This window comes from Hypanus sabinus, chromosome 4, assembly GCF_030144855.1.
Source record: "Hypanus sabinus isolate sHypSab1 chromosome 4, sHypSab1.hap1, whole genome shotgun sequence".
NCBI lineage: Eukaryota > Metazoa > Chordata > Chondrichthyes > Myliobatiformes > Dasyatidae > Hypanus > Hypanus sabinus.
Genome location: NC_082709.1, coordinates 73,115,587 through 73,126,525, shown reverse-complemented (window position 1 = coordinate 73,126,525; position 10,939 = coordinate 73,115,587). Strand labels below are relative to the sequence as shown.

At 40.8% G+C, this 10,939-nt stretch overlaps 1 protein-coding gene across 2 annotated transcripts in view; it reads left to right on the top strand.

The window, feature by feature from the left end:
* Positions 1-1,953: 1,953 nt before the first annotated feature.
* The window catches only part of LOC132392874 (islet cell autoantigen 1-like protein), a 145,754-nt gene continuing 136,768 nt past the window's right edge, over positions 1,954-10,939 (top strand). The window contains exon 1 of one of the 2 annotated variants that reach the window (XM_059967381.1): positions 1,954-2,047. The gene's annotated coding sequence lies outside the window, so the exon portion shown is untranslated. Of the gene's footprint in view, positions 2,048-9,561; positions 9,612-10,939 lie in introns of those variants that run through there. The other variant, XM_059967382.1, reaches the window with a different exon arrangement.

Sequence of the window (10,939 nt, the reverse complement as noted above, 5' to 3'; positions counted from 1 at the left end):
GGTCAGTTGATGGATGGCTGATATCCCAGCAGGAGAGATAAAAGACGGGTCTGCTGAGACACCGGCAGACACGCCACAAGACACTGCAAGAGTGTTGTGCACCCACAGGAAGGTGGGGCTTGGAGGACCCAATCGGGAGATTGGTTACAAAGCTCACAGTGTGAGGGCAGGACCGGTGGGGGCTTGTCTGTGTGTCCACTCACGCCAGAGTGACGAGTCCACCATGGAAGAATGGTCTAGCCGAGAACGGAGGGGTCATATCCGAATGATCACATCAGTATAACGGAACAAGAAGACAACGGAAGGTTTTCCTGCTGCAGCTGCTCAGATCTCGCTCACTCTCTCTCTCTCTCCAACGTTACACCAGCAACTACTTCCACCTAAGCTAAACTGAAGTGAACTGAACTTTCATCATCTCCTAAGACTATTCATTTACTCCTAGACTTTGGAGGAGCTTGGTTTTTGATTTCCTTTTACCACACTTCCGTATATATATAATTGCTAACCTGTAATATATACATATTTGCATTTTATTTTTGTACTGTATTACTTAGTTTGCTAATAAACTTTATTAGTTACTAGTAATTACAGGCTCCCAACATGTATTCCATTTCTGCTGGTTTGGTAACCCAGTTACTGGGTACGTGACACAGTGGACTTGGAAAGGATGTTTCCTATAGTGGGGGAGCCTAGGACCAGAAGGCACAGACTCAGAATACAAGGATGCCCATTAGAACAGCAATGAGGATTTCTTTTTAAGCCAGAATGTGGCAAGTCTGTGGAACTCATCGTCAGAATGCCGTGGAGGCCAAGTCATTAAATATATTTAAAGCAGAAATTGTTAGGTTCTTTATCAGTAAGGATGTGGAAGATTATGTGGAGAAGACATGTGAATGAGGTTGAGAGGGATAACAAATCAGCTATGCTGGATTGGTGGAACAGACTCGATGGGCTGAATGGCCTCATTCTGCTCCCTGCATGTCTCATCCTGCTCTGACACCATCTACTGGTTTACAAGATGATACTACTACTGTGGGCCATATCTGACTGAAGGGGTCAATGATAGCAATTAACCCTGTTGCCTGTCCTCATCAACAGCTACTTATGCACCTGGCTTGGTTGAGCTTCAGGTGGAAATCCAGGCTCCAAGGAATATCACAGAAGTAAACCCAATTAACAACACTCTCTGGGTTGAATTTGTGATTTTTCCAGCTTGCTCAGCCTCAAGCAGTCACAGTCTCAAGTAACCCAGTTGCTATTATATTACAGCTCCTAGTGAAATTAGGAACTGTTCTTGCAGACGTCACATTTTCTAGAATGCAGTCTTGCGTAAGCAGATGTTATTCAATTAAACTATTTGAATACATAATTAATGAATGGTTCTCTAATCTGCCTTCTTATTTGTTCACCTCACCCATTTGTCAGATTTGACACAAACATCCAAAAGGAGACAGTGGAAGAAACATAGCCAGTTCACAAAATATTCACCTACTAGCTGCTATCTTTATCAAAGTCTGCACCCCCCACAACACCTTCCATCTCAGAACTAGAGGAACCGAGTCCTCCGGGATCCTGAAGGCAAAGAAGATGCGGATGCTGGACCTAGAACACACAAAAAAAGAGAAGTCTGCAAGAACTCAGTCAAACCTCATCTACAGAGCATCAGGCAAGATCTCAACCCCAAACATTGGATTGTGTGTTTTTTTCCCTACAGATGTTATTTTAGCCTTCTGATTTAAATTCCAATACATGCAAAATATTTCTTTCTCTCTTGGAATATCACACCTGGCGTATTTCCAATCGCCTATTTCCATTGGCAAGGACCACTATCACGTGACAGAAGGAACCCTCACTCCCGCAGCCAAATTTCATTACCTCGTATATCGCCACCTTGCGGCAAAAGGACCACCCGAAGCCTTCCCACTGCAGCGCCACCCTTGGCCGGAGGACCGATCGAAGTTTTCCCGGTCCCGCGGCAGCGCCGCCCTCGGCCGGAGGACTGGTCGGTTACATCCTGCTTGGACGGCAATGAAGTGGACCTGGTGAGGTGAGCGGGGAGTTGCGATGGAGTGCTTCGTTGCCTTCGGATAAACTGACAGGCCGTGTAGCTGTGGCGAGTAGAGGGTGGCGGTGGGGGGGAGGGTGGGAGGTCGCGGCCTGCGCTGCATGGGCGGGCCCTGATCGGTGCGCTCGGGGCCCGTGAGCGGCGGCTGGTGACGCTGCAAAGCCGAAGCAGGTGAACTCAGTTCCCCTCCCCCACGGCGGGCCCGGCCCTTCCTCTCGCAGATTACCCCATCTCCTCCAAAACCAAATCAGCGGTGACCGAAAGCAGCCAGTGAATCTGGATTAATGGCCCTGTGAGAGTGTAGCACCCGTGGTTTTAGAAGGGAAGGGGGTAAATGTCCGATCCGGGCAACAAAGACCCGGTGTTCGTAATTCTGGAGTCACCACACAGGTCTGTTAACCGGTTAAAATAGGTGTTAAATCTGTGGGTTGATGGACGGTGCGCCTCGTTGGGCCGGAAGAGCCTGTCTCGCTCTGTATCGCTAAATAATATAAAAAAAATGGTTTAAATAATTGACACTTAAACTGTGTGTCTGCCCTATGTCAACTAGTGGGAGGTGGGGACAGATACAGGTGTATAATGCTGATCCACTCCAGCACCATTCACTCTGTTACCCCCGATCCAGAATCAGGTTTATTATCACCGAGTTAGATGACGTAAACTTTGTTCAGCAGTACAGTGCAAGGGCATAACATTATATTATGAACGACTAAATAAATAAATAGTGCAAAAAAATTGAGGTAAGGTGCGTGAATTCATGGACTGTTCAGAAATCTAATGACGGGGAAGAAGCTGTTCCTAATTCGTTAAGTGGGGGTTCGTCAGTAACGTGAAGTAGACATAGAACCATAGAACATTACAGTGCAGAAACAGGCCTTTTGGCCCTTCTTGGCTGTGCCGAATCATTTTGCTGCTTAGTCCCACTGACCTGCACCTGGACCATATCCCTCCATACACCTCTCATCCATGTATCTGCCCCAAGTTTTTCTTAAATGTTAAAAGTGAGCCCGCATTTACCACTTCATCTGGCAGCTCATTCCACACTCACCACTCTCTGTATGAAGAAGCCTCCCCCAATGTTCCCTTTAAACTTTTCCCCCTTCACCTTTAACCCATGTCCTCTGTTTTTTTTTCTCCCCTAGCCTCAGTGGAAAAAGCCTGCTTGTATTCATTCTATCTATACCCATCATAACTTTATATACCTCTATCAAATCTCCGCTCATTCTTCTATGCTCCAGGGAATAAAGTCCTAACCTATTCAATCTTTCTCTGTAACTCAGTTTTTCAAGTCCCGGCGATATCCTTGTAAACCTTCTCTGCACTCTTTCAACCTTATTAATATCCTTCCTGTAATTTGGTGACCAAAACTGCACACAATACTTCAAATTCAGCCTCATCAATGTCTTATACAACCTCACCATAACATTCCAACTCTTATACTCCATACTTTGATTTATAAAGATCAATATACCAAAAGCTGTCTTTATGAACCTACCTACCTGTGATGCCACTTTTAGGGAATTTTGTATCTGTATTCCCAAATCCCTCTGTTCTACTGCACTCCTCAGTGCCCCACCATTTACCTTGTATGTTCTACCTTGGTTTGTCCTTCCAATGTGCAATACCTCATACTTGTTTGTATTAAACTCCATCTGCCATTTTTCCAGCTGGTTCAAATTTCTCTGCAAGCTTTGAAAACCTTCCTCACTGTGCACTACACCTCCAACCTTTGTATCATCAGCAAAGTTGCTGATCCAATGTTCATGTTCCGGAAGGTGAGGGTCTTTAATAATAGATGCTGCCTTCTTGAGGCACTATCTCTTGAAGATATCCTTGATGGTTTGGAGGGTTGTATTCTTAATAGAACTGGCTGAGTCTTCTACCCTTATGTGCTCTTGTGCACTGGAGCTGCCATAGCAGGCTGTGATGCAAATACTCCCCACCATACATCTGTAGAAACATGCAAAACTCTTTGGTGACGTAAATCTCAAGCTCCTGGTGAAGTGGAGCGGTTAGTGTGCTTTTCTTTCGTGATTACATCAGCCTTTTGCATTTTGTCTGTCCTGTGTGCAGACATTTTTCCTCGATTCTGTTGTGTTTCTTTGTATTTACTGTGAATGCCCGCAAGAAGATGAAGCTCGGGGTAGCATAACTTTGATAATAACTTACTTTGATCAATTCCTCCATCCATTAACTCACCCCAACACCACTACACACACACCCAGTGTCACTCTATGTACATAACAGTTACTTGTACATTGTTTTATAGGATTATATGTTTATTGTGTTTCATGTTTTCTTTATATTTATTTATATTTCTTTATATTTCTATATATTTATATTATATTTTTTACCTGCATCGGATCCAGGGTAAAATTCATTTCATTCTCCTTTATACTCGTGTACTGACAATAAACAATGTTGAATCTTAAGCAGGAGAGTAGAGCTTCACACAGTGTTGTAGATGTGATCTCACCATGTTCCTCCCTAACTTGAGCCAGGCACTTCAGCTCTTGTTCTTCAATCCTCCTCCAATAAAAGCCAATGTACTTGTTTGCCTTTCTCCTTGCTTGCTGTACCTGAAGGTCAGCCACCTGTAATTCAGATACAAGGACACCCACTAGCACCTTGCAGTCTTCCCATGTTTTAAGAGAATCTACCTAGTATTTTTCTCTCTGTCAAAGTTAATGACCTTAACATTTTTCCACATTAGATTCCCTCTGCCATGTCCTTTCACATTCATTTAGCCTGTTCATATCCCCAGAACAACACACACAAAATGCTGGGGCATTTCAGCAGCTCAGACAGCATCAATGGAAAGGAATAAACAGCTGACGTTTCGGACTGGAAAGGAATGGGGAAGATGCCAGAGTAAGAAAGTGTGGGTATGGAAGGAGGACAAGCTGGAAGGTGATAAGTGAAGGCAGGTGGGTGGGGGAGTGAGAATGAAGTAAGAAGCTGGGAGGTGATAAGTAGAAAAGGCAAAGGGTGGAGAAGAAGGAATCTGATAGAAGAGTAGATCATGGATGAAAAAGAAGCTTTTTAGAGATCTGGTTTTCTTTGTCACACGTGCATCAAAACATACAGTGACATGTGTCATTTGTGTCAAATCGAATCAGCAAGGATTGTGCTGGGGCCAGCCCACAAGTGTCTCCATGTCTCAGATGCCAACATAGCATGCCCACAGATCAGTAACTGTAGCCCATACGTCTTTGGAACATGGGAGGAAACTGGAGAATCTGAAGGAATCTCACACAGTCATGGGGAGAACATACAAACTCCTTACGTACAAACTTCTCTGCATCCTTTTCATACACACACTACCACTTATTTTGGTATCTGCAGCAAATCTGGATATATTGCACATGATCCCCTCATTCTAGCCATTAGTAGTAATTATCAAAAATCCCTGTTGCACCCCAACCTGAAAATGACCCAATGTTTTTCTACTTTCCATTCTCAATCCTTTACCAGTCCTCGCTGTACACCTGTACGTTTCCTCTGTTGCTGCGTAATCTAATTTAATTTTGCCTAGCAACCTTTAAAAGCCTCTGAAAGTCCAGCAACACTCTATTAACTGGGTGTGTTGTTACCATGCTTCAAACATGTGTGATTTTGATTTCGCAATTCCTGTTGACCCTGCCCTATTGTAAGTCCTATTGTAAGTTTCCAAGTGCCCTCATACCATTTCTTACAATAGGACTGGGCAGCATCAACAGGAATTAGCTATCACTTAGTCTGATATCAGCAAAATGTTAGAATGTGTATTAAAGAAATGGTATTAGGGCACTTAGAAACTTAATATACATCCTGACATTTTGCTAGCTACTGATATCAGACTAACTGATAGCTAGTTTTCTTGCTCCCTCCTTTGTTAAATATTTTACTTCCTTCCAGGCTTGAGAGTTAGAATCCACCGGAGACAAAGGACGTCCATTGCATCCACAATTTCCAGAGCCTTGTCCAATAGACACTTATGATTCTATAATACCATGTCATAGGAGTAGGATAAGGCCATTTGGCCCATTGAGTCTGCTCTGTCCTTCCATTGTGACTGATTTATTATCCCTCTCAATCCCATTCTCCTGCCTTCTCCCCGTAATCATTGACACCGTCACTAAGCAATAACCTATCAACCTCTACTTTAAATATACCCAGTATATAGGTCTTTTGAAGATAAAATTATAAAGTAATTGGGGAAAGTAAAAATAAATATTAAAATTATTTTGAACTCCATGGAGCATGTGGGGATCCTCCGATATCCAGGCAATCTTTCTCTTCTTTCTTTCTATTCTAATCCATGCTGGTTTTTTTTTCATCAAAAAAAGATGCAATAAATCTAAGTTGATTTGCTTTATAATAATTCTTAAAATTTGGAAGTTGTAACCCTCCTAAGTCAAATTTACATGTCAATTTTTCCAATGATATTCTTGACATCTTTCCTTTCCAAAGAAATTTCCTTACATATTTATTCAGTTCTTGAAAAAACTTCTGAGGTAATTGTATTGGTAAAGTTTGGAATAAATATTGCAATCTAGGAAATATATTCATTTTTACAGCATTAACTCTATCTATTAATGTTATTGGTAACATCATCCATTTATCAAGATCCTCTTTTATTTTTTTTAATAATGGCAAATAATTTTGTTTATATAAATTCTCTTTGAAATTCTCCATGTTGCTATGAGTCTCTCCCCAACCATCCAGACAAAAAAGAAGAAAAATAGAAAAAAGGTAACTAATATATAAAAAAAAGAAAATACCCCCCCACTAATGTTGCGAATAAAAAGAACACAACATTACCTCCCCCCCATTTTACAGGTCATGGCAATTGCCATGATTGTACACGTGAAACTCGCAGCCATCGATCAGGAGCTCTTCCAGCTCCCCTGCAAAAAAAAGAAAAAAAAATACATTAGTGAAGAAAAAAAAGAAAATAATTAATGTCTCTACTCCCAATTAATACTCCTCAACTATTTTTGTTTTCCTTATAAATGTCCATCAAGTCCAACCTTATTTCAGTCTTCATCATTAGTCCACTTCATTTCTATAATTCTTTACTCCTCTTCGTGGACATCAGGTAATTCTTGTACAAATTTCTCTGCTTTCCAGTAGTCAACGAAAAATCATCTTTCTTTGTTATCCAGGAAGATTATCAATTTTGCTGGGTAGCTCAATAAAAATTTATAGCCCTTTTCCCATAAAGATTTTTTCACTGGATTAAATTCCTTCTGCCTCTTAAGATCATAACTTATGTCTGGATTAAAAAAAAACTCTTTTCCCTTCTATTATCAATGGCCCATTTCTCTTTTTAGCACCTTGAGTAGCTGCCTTCAAGATCATTTCTTTATCTTGATACCTTAAGCATCTTATCAAAATTGATCTTGGATTTTGATCTTGTTGAGGTCTTGGTCTTAAAGCTCTGTGTGCTCTTTCAATTTCAATTACTTGGCTTCCTTCTTTCATTTCCAAATTTTCGGAATCCATTCTTGAAAGAATTTTATTGGATTTTCTCCCTCTGTACCTTCCATAAGACCAACAATTTTAATATTATTTCGTCTACTAGAGTTTTCAAGCGCATCTATTTTTTCCAACATCCGTTTTCTTTCTATTGTCCAGGCAAGATTATTGTCTTCTATCTTATCTATTCTTTCAGTGTTTTCTTCCATTTTTACTTCCATCTCTTTAACTTTATTATCCATCTTTTGTTTTTCCACCACATTATCGAGAGTATTCTGCATCCTTATATCTGTCCTTGTAGCTTTTAATTCATTCATCATATATATCAGGATATCTCTTATGTCTCCTTTAATCTCTTCCTTCTTTTCCTCTTCTTCATCCTCTGTATTTCCCAAAGAGTCTGATTCCACTTCCGATTCACTTCCAGCCGTAGTTGGGATTTGTAGTCTTGTTAATATCTGTTCATGCATACTTGTTTCTTCGTGCATGCGTTGTTCTTGCCGTTTCTTCTTAGAGACCGCCGACATTGCTGCAACTTCCTGTCCTGCATCATCAGAAGTGCCATGCACTTCGTCGGGAGGAGATCCAACTTGAGTCCAAGGCTTCGCCAAGACGGTTAGGCCTTTTTCCCCGCCGATTTGCGCAGTCTTCAAAGTAGTAGCTTTCTTCTGTTTCGGTTTAGGAGCCATATCCAAAAATAATCCTGAGTTACTTATAAATAGTTTCTAGTAGGTATTTATTAATTCTTCTTCATTTAAACCCTATTTCATTACTTTTTACGAGGGAGCTGGATTCCCAACGTCTCGACCCTACGTCATCACGTGACGTCCCCTCCTATTCATTTCTTCATTTATTTCTTTTAATTCCGCAGTTTTTCTAGAAGCTCTTCTGTAGACAGCCACATAATGTTCACTTTAATTCCCTGTCCAGTTCTTTATTCCACAATATAATTTATTCTGATTTAGTCTGTAAGGGATCCTCATTAACTTCAATTAATCTATTCATTATTATCTGTTTTGATTCCCACTGGCCATGCATTCTACTTTACCATTCCATATCAATCCTCGGTTGAATTATGAAAAATACCAGACTTATGTTTTTGACATCTGATGTCTTGTCCTATGTTCCAATGATGTTATTTTTATTGGCTGGACCACATTTTCTGTTTTTATTCCCTCATAAGGGTGTATGTACTCTATTAGGTACACCTGTATACATGTCTTTAATGTAAATATCTAATCAGCTAATCTATATGGCAGCAACTTGAGGAGACATGGTTAAGAGGTTTAGCTGTTGTTCAGACAAAAGTTCAGAATGGGGAAGAAATGTGATTTAAGTGACTTCGACCATAGATTTAATTGTTGGTGCCAGACAGGGTGGTTTGAGTATTTCAGAAACTGCTGGTTTCCTACAATTTTCATGCACAATAGTTCTGTAGTTTATAGAGAATGGTGAAAAAGAAAATCCAGTGAGAACAGTTCTGTGAGTGAAAATGCCTTGTTAATGAGAGGGTTCGGAGAAGAATGGCAGACTGGTTCAAGCTGACAGGAAGACACGAATAACTCAAAAAAAACATGTTTTACAATGGTGGTGTGCAGAAGAACATTTCTGAATGCACAATGCATTAAACCTCGGAGTGGATGGGCTATGGCAGCAGAAGACTATAAACATGTTAATTATGTACGGGAGTCCTAAAGAAGGGTCTCGGTCTGAAACATCAACTGTTTATTCTTTTCCAAATGTGCTGCCTGACCTGTTGAGTTCCTTAGCGCTTAGTGTGTGTTGCATACAGGAGGTGCCTAATAACTTGGCCACTGAGTGTGTATATTAGCATTTATGTCATACCTTTTAGTCGGTTCCAAGTCTGCCAGAGAGAACTCCTGACTTTTGACCTTGCACTATTCAAATTTAAATCACCAAATTTAAGTTCAATTAAATCACTTTAAACTTTTATGTAAAACCCATCATATTATGATCACTGTTCCCTCAATTCAACCTTTCTCTACACAGTACTCAACCAAGCTTGTTCACATGTTGGTTCCTCAATTTTCTGATCCTGGAGACTAGAAATTTTTGTACTCAAAAGGTGAGTTCTCCACCTCAAAGGGCTGAATCATGGAGTTCATTCAAAACAGAAATATGAAGGGAATTAGAGTTTGAGGTAGGTGGAAAGGCACAATCCTGATGAACATCAGAGCAGGTTTAAAGGGCCAGATTTTCCACTATTGCTTTTCCTTATATTGTCTAATATGCATTCAGTGAATTCACCCAAACATTGTTACCTGAGCTTAGAATTTTGAGATAATTTTCTAAACCACCTCTTTGTGAAAATGGTAATGAAAGTTTGGAATTTCTCAAGAAACTGTTGATGCTGAGATCCAACATGAAATGCTTGGAACTCGTATAGGCTAACTAGCAGAACCAGAACTTGGAATTGGGTTAATTATCACTGACATATGTGCAATTTGCTGTTTTTGTTGCTATAAGTTACAATAAGAAATATATTTTAAAAAAGTGCAAGGAGAGTATAATAGTGAACTGGTGTTCATGGAGTGTTCAGAAATCTTATGGTTGAGGGGAAGAAGCTGTTCTTTAAATGATGAATGTGGGTCTTCAGGCTCCTGTATCTCCTCCCTGATGGTAGTAATGAGAAGAAGGCGGGTGATGAAGGTCTTTAATGATGGATGCTGCTGCCTTGAGGCACCACTTTCTGAAGATTTCCTCTGGTCAGTTTGAAGTGATTTGAAACTATTGCAGCAGTTATGATTATTAGCAGTTATTGCGTCAGTCAAGATCTAATGAAGTGATTGAGTACGTTCAAGGCACAGAATCATTTGAAAACAGTGAAAATGCTGAAAATTGAAATGTTGCATAGCTTGAGAGTCATTGCTGTTCAGAATTCCTTATAGGTTAACTTGCAGATTGAGTTGGCGGTAAGGAAAGCAAATTCAATGTTGACATTCATTTCAGGAGGACTAGAATATATGTAACCCCCTGGGTCGCCTCAGGCTCGCTCAGCTCGTTCTCGTCTAGGGGGAGCAGCCTTTGGCCCTGCCAAACTGGGTAATCAGCTGGTGTGGATGCTGTGTGATGTCCCCGCCTCGCCCAAAAACAGACAGTACACCATATGCGATTAAATGAGTACAATTTATAAAGGTTACTATAACTAAGTGATTAATAACGATACAGTATATATGAAGAGAAAATTAAAGAAAAGGCGCCAAACTTATCAAAGTCCAAACCACTTCATGCACAGCCGTTGGAGCTCAATTACTGAAGTCTTCTGGCCACCATTCGATCCCCTCCGAACTCCTCGACTCGCAGCTCAGGACCCTCTGAACTCCTCGACTTTCCAAACAGCTCAGGACCCTCCGAGTGGTCAACCAAGCACATTTAGCTTCATCCCCCCCCCCC